We start from the raw sequence: 12,859 nt of genomic DNA, 5'->3' as shown, positions 1-12,859 counted from the left end.
ATATATAGATATGTGTAGCTATAAAGATATATACGTCTCTGTACATTGCCTATAGTTATAGATAAAATGGTATATCTATATATGAAGTATAGATAAATAGGTATATGTGTATATACATATGTATGTATGTATATTTGCCTGGAATGTAATAAATCCTTCATTTGTCCTTTGCTTCTTAAGAACAAAGACCTTCCTTAAAAAGACCACTGTTCCGTAACCACAGGATTACAGACCTATAGCAGGAAGCCTCAGGGTCCATCCTTCATTTTACAGATGAGGAAACTGAGGCCCAAAGATGGGAAGGAAGTTGTCTAAGACTATAGAGCTAGTAAGTGGTACAGCCAAGTCTCAAATCCAGTACCCCTTACCATTACCCCTTCTGTCTCTTATGAACTACAGATGTCCTCATTGGCTCACAATGTGGTGGCAGAGGGGACCAGGTGTCAAGAGAAGGGACATCCATCCTATCGTATTTCCTGAGGAATTCTCCATGGCAGTCACATCTGCAGTTCAGAATAGTTGGTGCCTATCCCCAGGTTAGAAGCCCAACCCTGTATCATTCAATCTCATAGCATTTACCCACAGTTGAATCCTTTTTACAACTTACTACCTGGAGAAGTACCATCAATTATTTTCAACAACCTGAGAATCTTCCCTCAGACATGATGTCTAAACAAGAACAAGAAGTTACCCCTCCCAACCTTAATGTTTTCTCAACCCCCAATATCCATAGTGTCTTTAAACAAGCAACAAAAAAAAATCTCAAAGGACAACAGGAGCAAAGGGTGAAGATTCACAGATGCGAATTTCATTTCTAGAACAAGTCACCTGTAGAAGCCCATATTGTTAAATCACTATTGATCATTTTCTAAAGGAGATGAAAAAGTGTTCTTGGTTCCAGTTTGCAAGCAGTAGGAGCAGTACCCTTCTGACTGTGTACCTAACAAATGTGGCACCATTTCAAAGGCATCAGTCTATAGCCTGAAGTGAGAGGTTGTCATGATAAGTCTCCATGTAGCTTTTTTTGAGGAAGATCTTGATATACTCTGCAGCCAAGTGATCCTCTTAAGTCCTGCTATTTAAAAATTTGATGTCAAGGGATAGAGTCCCTGAACAATTTGCTGATATGTGAACATGGACCAGGTTTGTTTCTGGTTATTGACAATATCTAACTTAACTTACAATTGCTATTACATTCTATGAGACGACTAATGCTTAAACCTCATCAGAACACATTTCATCTCAGCCTGATCCATGTCTTCTGTCAAGATGAGCAAAGTGTTGATCTCATCATCCTGATAGTAGCCAACTGCTTCAGGGACATGGCATCTATCAGCTTAAACCAACCTTCTCAAACTCACAAAGAGATCTCCAAACCTGGAGACATCCATCTCAGTAACAATATTCATTAACTTAAAAGCAAGAAAGAAAAGGGGGAGGGAGAAGCAGTAGAAGCAGGAGATAAAGCAAACTACCCTTGCTCCTATACCACTCACTGGAAGCATAGTGAACGTGAGGTAGCAACATGGAACAGGAAGAGAGATAGGTGGAAAGTCACTCTCCTTTCCAAAGGTCCACTGAGTCATTGGCTCCTCCTGTTCAATGGTTAACAAAAACAATATAACAACAATAATAGCTAGAATTTATGTAGCCCTTTAAGGTTTGCAAAGCACTTTACAGATATCATCCCATTTGATTCTGACAACAATCCTGTGTAACAGGAGTTATTATTAACCCCATTTTACAGATAAGGAAACTGAGGCTGAGAAGTATTAAGTAATTAAATTGCCTGGGATCACACACCTACTGCATGAGGTGGGATTTGAACTCAAGTCTTAGTACTCTACATGATACCTAGCTGTTCAATAAAGGGATACCCAGTCATCTCAAAGGCCTTACAAGAGTTCTGAGTCACACATGGCCAACAAGGAGCAGATGGAGAGTTCATGATTTTTGAACACCAAACCATCTCAGTGTAGAGCCATACACATGTGGTTGGCTAGAAGCAGAAAAATTAACTATGTTCATGTCTTATTCAACAGCTCCCACCCTGTACACAGTTATTCTGGCTTTCTAGGTCAGCAGGATTGCTATCATCTCATAGTTTGGAAAACAGGTAAGTTATTTCTCTATAAATGAAAAGAGTGCTGGCATGGCAGGGAGGAAAAGGACAAGGATGAAATCAGCCAAAAGGATTCTCCTTCCCACTACCTGCTATGGGCTACGGGCATCATCACAATGAGATCTAACACACCATCAACACTATCCAGAGAGGATATCCACATATAATCCCCTCACACAGGAAAGCACCAGGAAAACTGCTCCCATCCTGAGAATCTGGGGGTGTAGAGATTGAGGAAGCAGGTAGGGTAAGGGGATTCTCAGCACTAGGGCCTGGGGAACACTAAGGCAACTAAAAACAATTGCAGGCTAGAGAAGCAGAGGCAAGTCCAGCTGTGGCAACATTTGCCGATGTTAGAGAGCCATTTTGCTCATTTCAGCCTTGACATCACTAGAAGGCCCATTTTCAAAGGGCTTCCCTGTTAGAATCTCAAATGCACTTAGCAAATGTCGCAGCAGCAAAGATTAAATTCACCTACTAACTGTTCTCCAAAGTCCAAACACCATTTCATTGCTCTTTGGCTTTGCCTAGGCTTTCCCCTATGCCTCGAATGCTCCCCCTCCTCCTCACCTCCATCTTTTAGAATCCCTTGCTTCCTTCTAGATTCAGCTTAGGGGTCAACTCTTACTCAAAATCTTTCTCTCTCTCTCTCTCTCTCTCTCTCTCTCTCTCTCTCTCTCTCTCTCTCTCTCTCTCTCTCCCATTATCTTGTATTTACTTATCTGTGTATATTTCATAAATCTTCATCTTTCCTACCACCATTCACCCAGTAGGATGTAAGTTCTGTGAAGACAAGGATTTTTACCCACTTTAATCTTTGTATATCGAATGTATTGTGTTTATACATCTGAGGAGGGGCAGGGCAGTGATTCCAGAAATTATAGCTTTAGTTTAGGGAATTCTCTTGTGAAAACTCTCTCTACCAATGCAAATCAGCAGATCAGTCAACAACTCCTATTACTTTAGGGCACTGTGAAATTAAAGACTTGCCCCTGTTCACACAACTATTATGGGTCAGATGCAAGGCATGAATCCAGGCCTTCCTGACTCCAAGACTGCTATCTACTATAACATGTTGCCTGTCTGCACTTATATATAATAGATGCTTAATAAATGTTAGTTGAGTTGAAAACAACAATTTGATAAGAAGGGCATTCAGTCTTTGCAAGAATGCGAGAGCCTGTACCCAACCAACATGTTCTCTCCTTGCAAGAAGATAGCAGTGAGAAAAAAAAAAAAGGTAAATCACTCAATTAAATTATACAGTAAGGCAAACTCCCTTTCCTCAGCCAGGCCCTTGACAATAATGATCCATCATGCTAAGCCTGCCCTCTCTAGTTCTATATCCTCACACTGCATGGCATAATAGGTGGGGCATTGGACTAAGAATCAATAAGACCTGGGTTCAAATCCTAACTCAAAAACTTACCAGCTTTGTAACAGGGACAAGTTGCTTAACCTCTATAGTTCCTCAGTTTCCTCATCTATAAAATAAGAGCATTGGACTCATTGACCTCCGAGATCCCTTTCAGCTCTTAATCTATGATTCTATGATTCCTTTCATCCACCAAGTTTGTCTACACTAGTTTACTGAAACATCTCCACTCTAGGTCCTCCCCTCAGGACCCTGGACCCTGATTTCCCACTTATAAGATCAATAAATGTTATAATGTGTTTTATAAAAGAGATGACAGTCAGTACCTTACTCCTTTTTAGTCAGTAGGTACCTTCTCACAGTGGCCTTCTTGAGACAATGGTCTCCTTCTGATCTCTTTATTATCAAATACGTTGGGAGCTATAGAGCTGAGGATTTCAGGAGAGCAAAGCATATATTTGTAAACACTCAGGGCCTTGGAGATACCTTGTGGGGTATATATATGGGGCGTTCAGGGAGGACTAGGGTGTCCATCTACCACCCAGCTCTCACCTGTGGCTCCAAGAAGCTGCAGCATGCACAGTGGCCACATCTTGGTTAAAACCATCTGGGCAGACAGGCTAAACCAGGTTGAGGGTAACCAACTGGCTTCAAACCCATGGGTGAGGTAAGGGGATAGCTATCCCAAGCATGAGAAGACTTTCCCTACTGGAATGGGTGGGTGAGAACAGTCTGTTCCAACAGCCATAAAGACAGCTGAAATAGGTGCTGTGGAGCACTTAGAGCTTGGTCAAGCATCGAAGATACCAAGGTCATTCACTGCACCCCACGCCATCACTGGACATCTTGACTTTTGCTTTGCTACTGGACTCTGGAAGAGAGAGTGAGGCTGATGACTTTGTGTAACTCTGCATCATTTAAATCCAATTCACTTTCGCAAGTCAAGATATCACCCCATGACATCATTGGTCCTCTTCAAAAATGAAGAATGAACAACAACATATATGTACGGCCAACCTAGCTCTTAGTGCACATCAGGTATGGGCACCTACATTTCCATTTTAGAGTCTCTATGGCTTTTTCTTCCTGTGCAGACATCTCTAAAAACTTAGACTGGCTACACGGACCAGCTGGGAAGTATCCACTCCTCAAAGAGATACATTGAAAAAAATAGAACACTGGGTTAATTTGACTCATTCAGTACAGTAGAGAGACTAAAATGCTTCCATTGGCAAATCACCAACCGGCAGCAAGGTATCCATCATAATTTACCCTGTGAAGGGTATCCCCATGATGATTTCAAGTGTCAGGGTCTATATAATATTTGGTCCTTCTGAGTTAGCTGTGCTCTCTCTGATCACAGACAGGGTCTCTTGAAGGATCTCTTCAGACTTTCTAGAAAGAAAGGCACTATAGGAGGAAAGACTCAGAGGGAGGGCCTGGTTGGACTATGGCATGATAAAGAATAATTCTCAGTGAGATGGTATTTCAGGTTTCTTACCATCTGCTCTACTGGCCTTGAAACCAAAGTCATAGGGGCATAAACTTGGAGTTAGACCAAGTTAAAGACCATCTAGTCCAGTTCTTTCCTTTTGTAGATGAGGAAACAAAGAACAGAGATCGTTTATTGCCTAAAGTCACACAGCTAGTGTCACAGTTAGGGTTTGAACCCATGTCTAAAACTTTAATCACTACTCTATAGTAACCCTCTCTCCCCCTGCCCAAGTACTCTGGATGGCCTTATGAGAACTGAAACTATGCACTACTTTGGCAAAGGAAGTCATATGAAGAGGTGATCAAAGGAATGATTTTGCCATCAGTAGAAGTGAAATCAGACCCTGCTCCTTGATAAACATGGGCAATGTCTCTGAGGGGTGCTCTTGGGGACGGTCTTGCCATGCTATGGGATCCAGTGTCATCAATAAATACTTAAAAAATGGACAAGTTTACCTTACACTTCTATATAACAAAGGAATTCACTGAGGAACCACAAAATGGGATTGTTAATTGTAGCTTACTCTTTTCTTCACCACATAAATACACGGACAGATCTTAGTCATCTTGAGAATCCAGTATTGGGACACCCTAGGTAACATTGCCTGCTCTCCGGAGCATCATTTAAACCCAATTGCCATGTCTATGCCAACAAATAAAAATTTTGATGGGGTGGATAGAAACATATTTTCAGACACAAGAGTGTCTGAAAGCATGTTTTCTGAAAATTGTTGTCTGACCTCAGCAGCCTTGAAAATGTTTAGCAAATGGTTATTAATTTGAATTGAATTGAATTTCCACTACAGTAAGCTTTTGTTTTAAGGGCATTGATGCTGGGATGAGGAACCTGTGACTTTGAGTTCACATGTGGACCTCTAGGTCCCCAAGTATGACCCTTTCACTGAATCCAAACTTCACAGAACCAATCCCCTTAATAAAAAGATTTGTTTTGTAAAACTTGGACTCAGTCAAAAGGTTGCACGCAAGGACCTAGAAGGCACCCCTGGGATTATGTCCAGAGAAGGACATCTAATATAGTGAAGAGACAGGCAACTATACCACACAAGAATTAATTCAATTAAATAAGCATTTGTTAAGTGCCCATGAGATTCCAGGCACTGTGCTAGGTATTGAGGATATAAAGGCAGAAATGAAAATAGGTCCATGCCTTCAAAGAGCTTATATTCTTTCTTTTTTTTTTTTTTGGCTAGGCAATGGGGTTAAGTGACTTGCCCAGGGTCACACAGCTAGTAAGTGTCAAGTATCTGAAGCCAGATTTGAACTGAGGTCCTCCCGACTTCAGGGTCAGTGCTCTATCCACTGTGTCACCTAGCTGCCCCAAGCAGCTTATATTCTACCCTGGAAAAATGACATTTACAAATTCAATACAAAATAAATATATATGTATGTATAAGTGTGATTACATATATATGGATATATAGTAATTGCAAGTGGAGGAATGCTAAAACCAAGACTATCAGGAAATACCTCATGTAGGAAGTTATACTTGAACCTACCCTTAAAGGGAGATATTAATTCCAAGAGACAGAAGAGAGTATTCTAAGTACAGGAAATGCTTTATACGTAGGCATGTAGGTAGAAGAAGGAATTCTGTGCATTGAAAACAACAGGTTTTGACTATTTCACTGAAAAGTAGATCACATGAGGGAGAGTAATATAAAATAAATCTGGAAATAAAGATTGAATACAGATTGTGAATGGTTAAATACAAAACAGAGCAATTTGTATTATATCCTGGAGACAATAGGAAACCACTGAAGTTTCTAGAAGGGGATGGAATGGTGTGGTCAGAACTTTAATGAAGTTTAACCCAGAGAGGAAAAGGATTTAGGAGGGAAATTATACTTGTATTCAAGAATTAAAGGGCTATCAACTGAAAGAATGATTAGATTTGTTTTGCCTAGTCCTAGAGAAAAGAACTAGGAGTAAGAAGCAGTTATAAAAAGCAAATATTTTATCTCCATATGAGGAAAATATTTCTAACAAAATGGAATGGGTGGCTACAGGCTCCCCATCATTAGAGGCTTTTAAGTAGAAGCTGGATGAGAATTTCTGTAAAGAAGATTCCTGTTCAGTTTCAGGGTGACCTCTAAAGTTTCCACCAATTCTGAGATTCTTTGTGTTACCCGGGATCCAAGGAGGATCCCTTCCCACAACAGTCTCGGGCAAAGGCTCACGTAGACTGAGTTCATTCTTGGGGAGATCCAGATACCAAAGAGGTAATCAGGTTTTTTTAACACTCCCTGACTCATTATTCTCCCATCCTGGACTCCAGAGAAAAATCTCTTGATAGATATCAAGCTTAGGTTTGTTTGGTCGTTTTCAGTCATGTCCAACTCTTTGTGACCCTTTCTGGGAATTCCTTGGCAAAGATACTGGAGTGGTTTGCCATTTCCTTCTCCACCTCATATTACAAATGGGACAACTGAGACAAACAGGTGAAGTGACTTGCCAAGGGACACACAGCTAGTAAGTATCGGGGGCCAGATTTGAACTCAGGAAGATGAGTTTTCCTGACTCCAGGTCTGGCACTCTATCCACTGGCCACCTAGCTGTCCCTAGTTTGGCTCATGTCCAAAATCTCTGCAAAAGGAATCAGCAGCATCCCTTTTAGAAAAGTAACTCAGTGCATAAAGTAGCAGTTATCAGGTATAGGACAGATATTTCTTTCCTCTGCCACAAAAGAAATGCTTACAACCCAAAAGACTTACAATACAAAAGTGTGCATTGACAAATAACCCTAGATACTCTCCTGGGAAGAAAGTAAAATTTTCCAGGACATTGTGAGTTTGCTAAACAGATTTCATTTTCTTAGTAATTTTTTTCTCTCCTAGCAACAAATATGAATCCTGGTCTTCTAACCAGCAAAGGCTTAGGTCTTTTCAGCGAGAGGATGGTCCTGTTAATGGTCATCTTCGCCTCTTAGAAGTGGAACCCAGAAACTTTCAAACACTTGAACTCATAAAATTATTACTAGAGTTGGAAATGCATCTCTCAGGATAGCATTCTGCTCACTTGGGCTCAGGTAAACACACACAAAGCCAAAGAAGTAACCATGGATTGAGAGCTAGCCACAAGCTCGTTTAACAAGTGCATATTTTTGCTCAGAGCCAATAGGGCTGATTCTAAAGACAGGGAGGGGGAAAAATTCCCCACCCCTTCCTTTCAGGAAGTCCAAGGGGGAGCTGGCAGAGCCCCCAGCAACACACTCAAGAGAAGAAGAGGGAGATAGAGACTTTGGCCTTTCCTCTGAAAGCCTACTCAGTGGGCAGCTCTTTCTGGTTCATTTCCCAATCAATCAGCATACACCCCAGACACAGGAACCCTTTTGGCAAAGGGGCCAGAATACATGGGAGTCACATGTGGCTTCCCTCCAGAAAGAAGTAGGACAGACCTCTATCCCCACACATGCTCCATGGAATGGTTGCCACTACAGGTGATCCCGTGGAGATATTGACAACAGGTTTGAAAATCCTTATAGTTCTCCAAAAAGTTATCCCAGCAGAAATAAAAAAATAAATACATAAAAACCACCTAATTTCCCCAGAAGAGGAGTAGGTATCAGCTTTAGGGAGACCTGGGTTCAAGTCTTTCCTCTAACACGTACCGATAGTGAGTCCCTTGCTTAACCTCTCAGTGCCTGTAGGAAACTCTAATAATAGAAATTTCACAGTAGTTGCTGTTGAGCACTGGAGGTAGTACTCTCACTAGGAATTCCCTACAACAATTAAATCACAGTCTATACCCCCAAACATGTTTTCAAAGACCAAAAATAGTAAATTTGGGAAGGGAAACTTCCCACAAATGGATTAAGATACATCCGAATAGAATTTTTTGTATGTGTAGAAACATGTTCTACATATAGAAAACATGAGTAAGTTCATAATGCTAATTGAACAAGCATGCAATTAAACATACATTTATTAAGTACCTACTAAATGCCAGGTACTGCGCCAGACACTGGGGATATCAGGACAACAATAAATTAGTCCATTCTCAAGGAGTTTATATTCTATTGGAGAGGAATAATACGAACACAACCAAGTAAAAAGAAATGTTAAATACCCAAAGTAAATACAAAGCAATTTCAGGACTATGTCCAAAGGGTAATCATACCCTTTGTGCATACCTTTTGACCCAGTAATACAAGAAATCATGACTAAAGGGAAAGGATCTACATGTACAAAAATATTTGTAGCAGCTCTCTTTGTGGTGACAAAGAATTGGAAATTGAGGGGATGCCCATCAATTGGGGAATGGCTGAACAAGCTGTGGTATATGACTGCAATGGAATACCATTGTGCTGCAAGAAATGATGAGCAGGCAGATTTTAGAAAACCCTGGAAAGACTTACACGACCTTGCGCAAAGCAAAATGAGCAGAACCAGAAGAACATTGCACACAGTAACAGCAACACTGTGCAGTGATCAACTATGATGGATTTAGGTCTTCTCAGCAATGCAATGATCCCGGATAATTCCAAAACATTCATGATGGAAAATGCTATCCACAACCAGAGAAAGAACTGATGGAGTCTGAATGCAAATCAAAGGATACTTTTTTCACTTTCTTTATTTTTTGTGTTTCTTTCCTTTTGCAAACTGTAATTATTTTGCAAACTATTTCTTTTTTCACAACATAATTAATATGAGAGGGGAGGAGAAAACAAAGTAACTTCAAGGAAAAGGACAGTAACAACCTGGGTGGAAGAGGGTATTATGAAAGAGAATCAGAGAGCATGTTTACTGTTTTATAAAGATGATAAACCTTCAAAACAAAGTACCTATCAGATCTATGGAGAAGTGAAGAATTTATGACCGAACAAGAAACAGGGAACATATGAAATGCAAAATGGATAATTTTAATTCTATTTAACTTGAAAGGTTTTTGCACAAGGAAAGCCAATGCAACCAACATTAGGAGGGAAGTAGGAAAACTGGGAAAGAATTTTTACAACCAGTGTCTCTGATAAAGGCCTCATTTTTAAAATATATAGAGAACTGAGTCAAATTTATAAGAATACAAGTCCTTCCCCAATTGACAAATGGTCAAAGGATATGAACAGGCAGTTTTCAGATGAGGAAATTGAAGCTATCTATAGTCATATGAAAAAAGTGCTCCAAATCACTACTGATCAGAGAAATGCAAATCAAAATGACTCTCTGAGGTACAGGAAAATGATAAATGTTGAAGAAAATATTGGAAAATTAGAACAGTAATGCATTGTTGGTGGAGTTGTGAACTGATCCAACCATTCTGGAGAACAATTTGGAACTATGCCCAAAGGGCTGTAAAATTGTGTATACCCTTTGACCCAGCAATAGCACTTGTAGGGCTATATCCCAAAGAGGTCATAAAAACAGGCAAAGGACCTACATGTACAAAAATATTTATAGCAGCTCTTTTTGTGGTGGCAAAGAGTTAGAAATTGAGGGGATGCCCCATCAATTGGGGAATGGCTGAACAAGCTGTGGTATATGACTGCAATAGAATACTATTGTGCTGTAAGAAATAATGAGTAGGAGGACTTCAGAAAAACCTGGGAAGACTTACATGAGCTGATGCTGAGTAAAATGAGCAGAACCAGGAGAATACTGTATACAATAACACCTACATTGTGTGAATGACTTTGATAGACTTAGCTCTTTTCAGCAATGCAAGGATCTAAGACAAGTCCAAAAGACTCATGATGGAAAATGCTATCCATATCCAGAGAAAGAACCATGGAGTCTGAATGCATATGGAAGCATACTATTTGCTTTCCTTTTTTTGTTATTTTGTTTTATTGCTTCATTCTCGTGATTCCTCCCATCAGTTCTAATTCTTCTTTAATCATGACTAATGGGAAATATGCTTAATAAGAATGCATAAATAGAGCCTATAATCAGATTGCATGCCATCTTGGGAGAGGGGAGGTGAGGGAGTGGGAGAAAATTTAAAACTCAAATTTTATGGAAATGAATGTTGAAAGCTAAAAATAAATTATTTTTAAAAAAGAAAAAACCAAGAAAAACAAGAAAAATAAAGTTAAAGAAAAAAATTTTTCCCCAAGCCTGGAAGAAAAGGCTTCAGGTCCCCAAGAAGACCCCAATGAGTGAAAGGAAATACAAAAATACGTCAGAGGGGTGCATAGTCTGGAGGAAGGAAGTGTAGTCACATGACATCTATCCTGACACTCCTTGTGATAGGCCTCAGCAACAGCTTGGATGGGGGATGTGGAGAGGGGGCAGGGTTTAAGAGATAATGAGGAATCCAGAATTATTTCTAGGTTATAAGACGGAGGGACTGGGAGATGGTGGAGAGAAGGGGGAAAGGTTTAGGGGGGAAGTACATTTTCCAAATATTCCTCTCTATCGGTCAGTCCATAGATAGTCAATAATCACCCAATAATTACCAAACACTTCTGGCTTTTTATTTTCCCTAGTTTTCTTTTGATTTTTTAAACTCTGAATTTCACCTATTGGTCCGTGCAAATAAGTGAGTTGGGGGAAAAGAAGGGCAACTTCATTTTCTCCTCTGGTTATTCAGCTGTTTTCCTGGCCTTTTCTTATACAAACAATCCAGTCAACACCTCATATCATTCACAATGAACAAAAAAGACTCCTTGAAGTTTTATGTAATTTACAAGACACAAAATGATACACTCAAATTTGAACAAGGCTCACCCTGTATAGGGTATAAATGAAGTTTAAATGGGATGCATCTCATTATCTTGCCATAGTCTGAAAGGAACAATCTTTTATACACACATACATGCATGTATGTGTATATTTGTGTGCATATATACCTATGTGTGTTATGTGCTTATATGCATATATGTATGATATATTGATATATATAGTCTCCTTATATTTTAACATGTAGAGACAGCTAGGTGGTACAGTGGATGGAGTACTCATCTTCATGAATTCAAATCCAGCCTCAGACAGTTACCAGCTATGTGACCCTGGGCAAGTCACTTAACCCTGTTTGCCTCAGATCCCCAACTGTAAAATGAACCAGAGAAGGAAATGACAAACCACACTAGTATTTCTCTCAAGAAAACCCCAAATGGGGTCACGAAGAGTAAGACATGACTAAAATGACTTAACCACAAAAATGTATGTCTCTGTGTTATATGTGTTTATGTATATGTGATGTGTATAAATACATTATAATATAGATAGGTTCTACATATATATGTACACACACACACACACACACACACATATATATGTACATAGGTACATATATCATTTGCTATGACACTATACGGCTAATTTGCTGTACACCTCCCAACCCTATCTCCAGCTCATACCCTGAGGCTCTGGTGACTAATGAGAATTCACTACATTTCACTGACTCCAGATTCCCAACCAGATCATCTTCCAATCCTATTGTAGTAACTCTCCTCTTGCCCCACCCCACCTCCATACATTAAAAGCCTTTCCATCTTTTGGACTGAGAACAATATTTATTCTGTATCCTTATACTGTATATATATCTGTATATATGCATATGCATACAGATATATGCAATATACATATATGTATACTTGAATGCTTATTTGTCCGTTAGTCTCCTCCCAGTTACCTCCGTAAACTGGGCTTTGAGTTGGCAAATCCCTTTTTCATCTGAGTGACTAATTCTTTCTGGTACTTCAGTGCCATTCCCAGGAAGAGAGGATCAAACCCAGATACTCAGAATATTACAAGATTTGGACAACCAAGCCAGGTCATCTCTGCCCCTAGCCGAGGCACGGACTACAAGATTGCTGTTATCTGCATCCTTTAAGATCCAACTCACTTTTGTACACATTGTGCTTCCCTGATAAATTTGCCTTCTCCGGGCATTGATGAGTCATGTTT

This window comes from Phascolarctos cinereus, unplaced genomic scaffold, assembly GCF_003287225.1.
Source record: "Phascolarctos cinereus isolate Bilbo 61053 unplaced genomic scaffold, phaCin_HiC Scaffold_4;HRSCAF=312, whole genome shotgun sequence".
Taxonomy (NCBI): domain Eukaryota; kingdom Metazoa; phylum Chordata; class Mammalia; order Diprotodontia; family Phascolarctidae; genus Phascolarctos; species Phascolarctos cinereus.
This window is presented reverse-complemented; position numbering follows the sequence as displayed.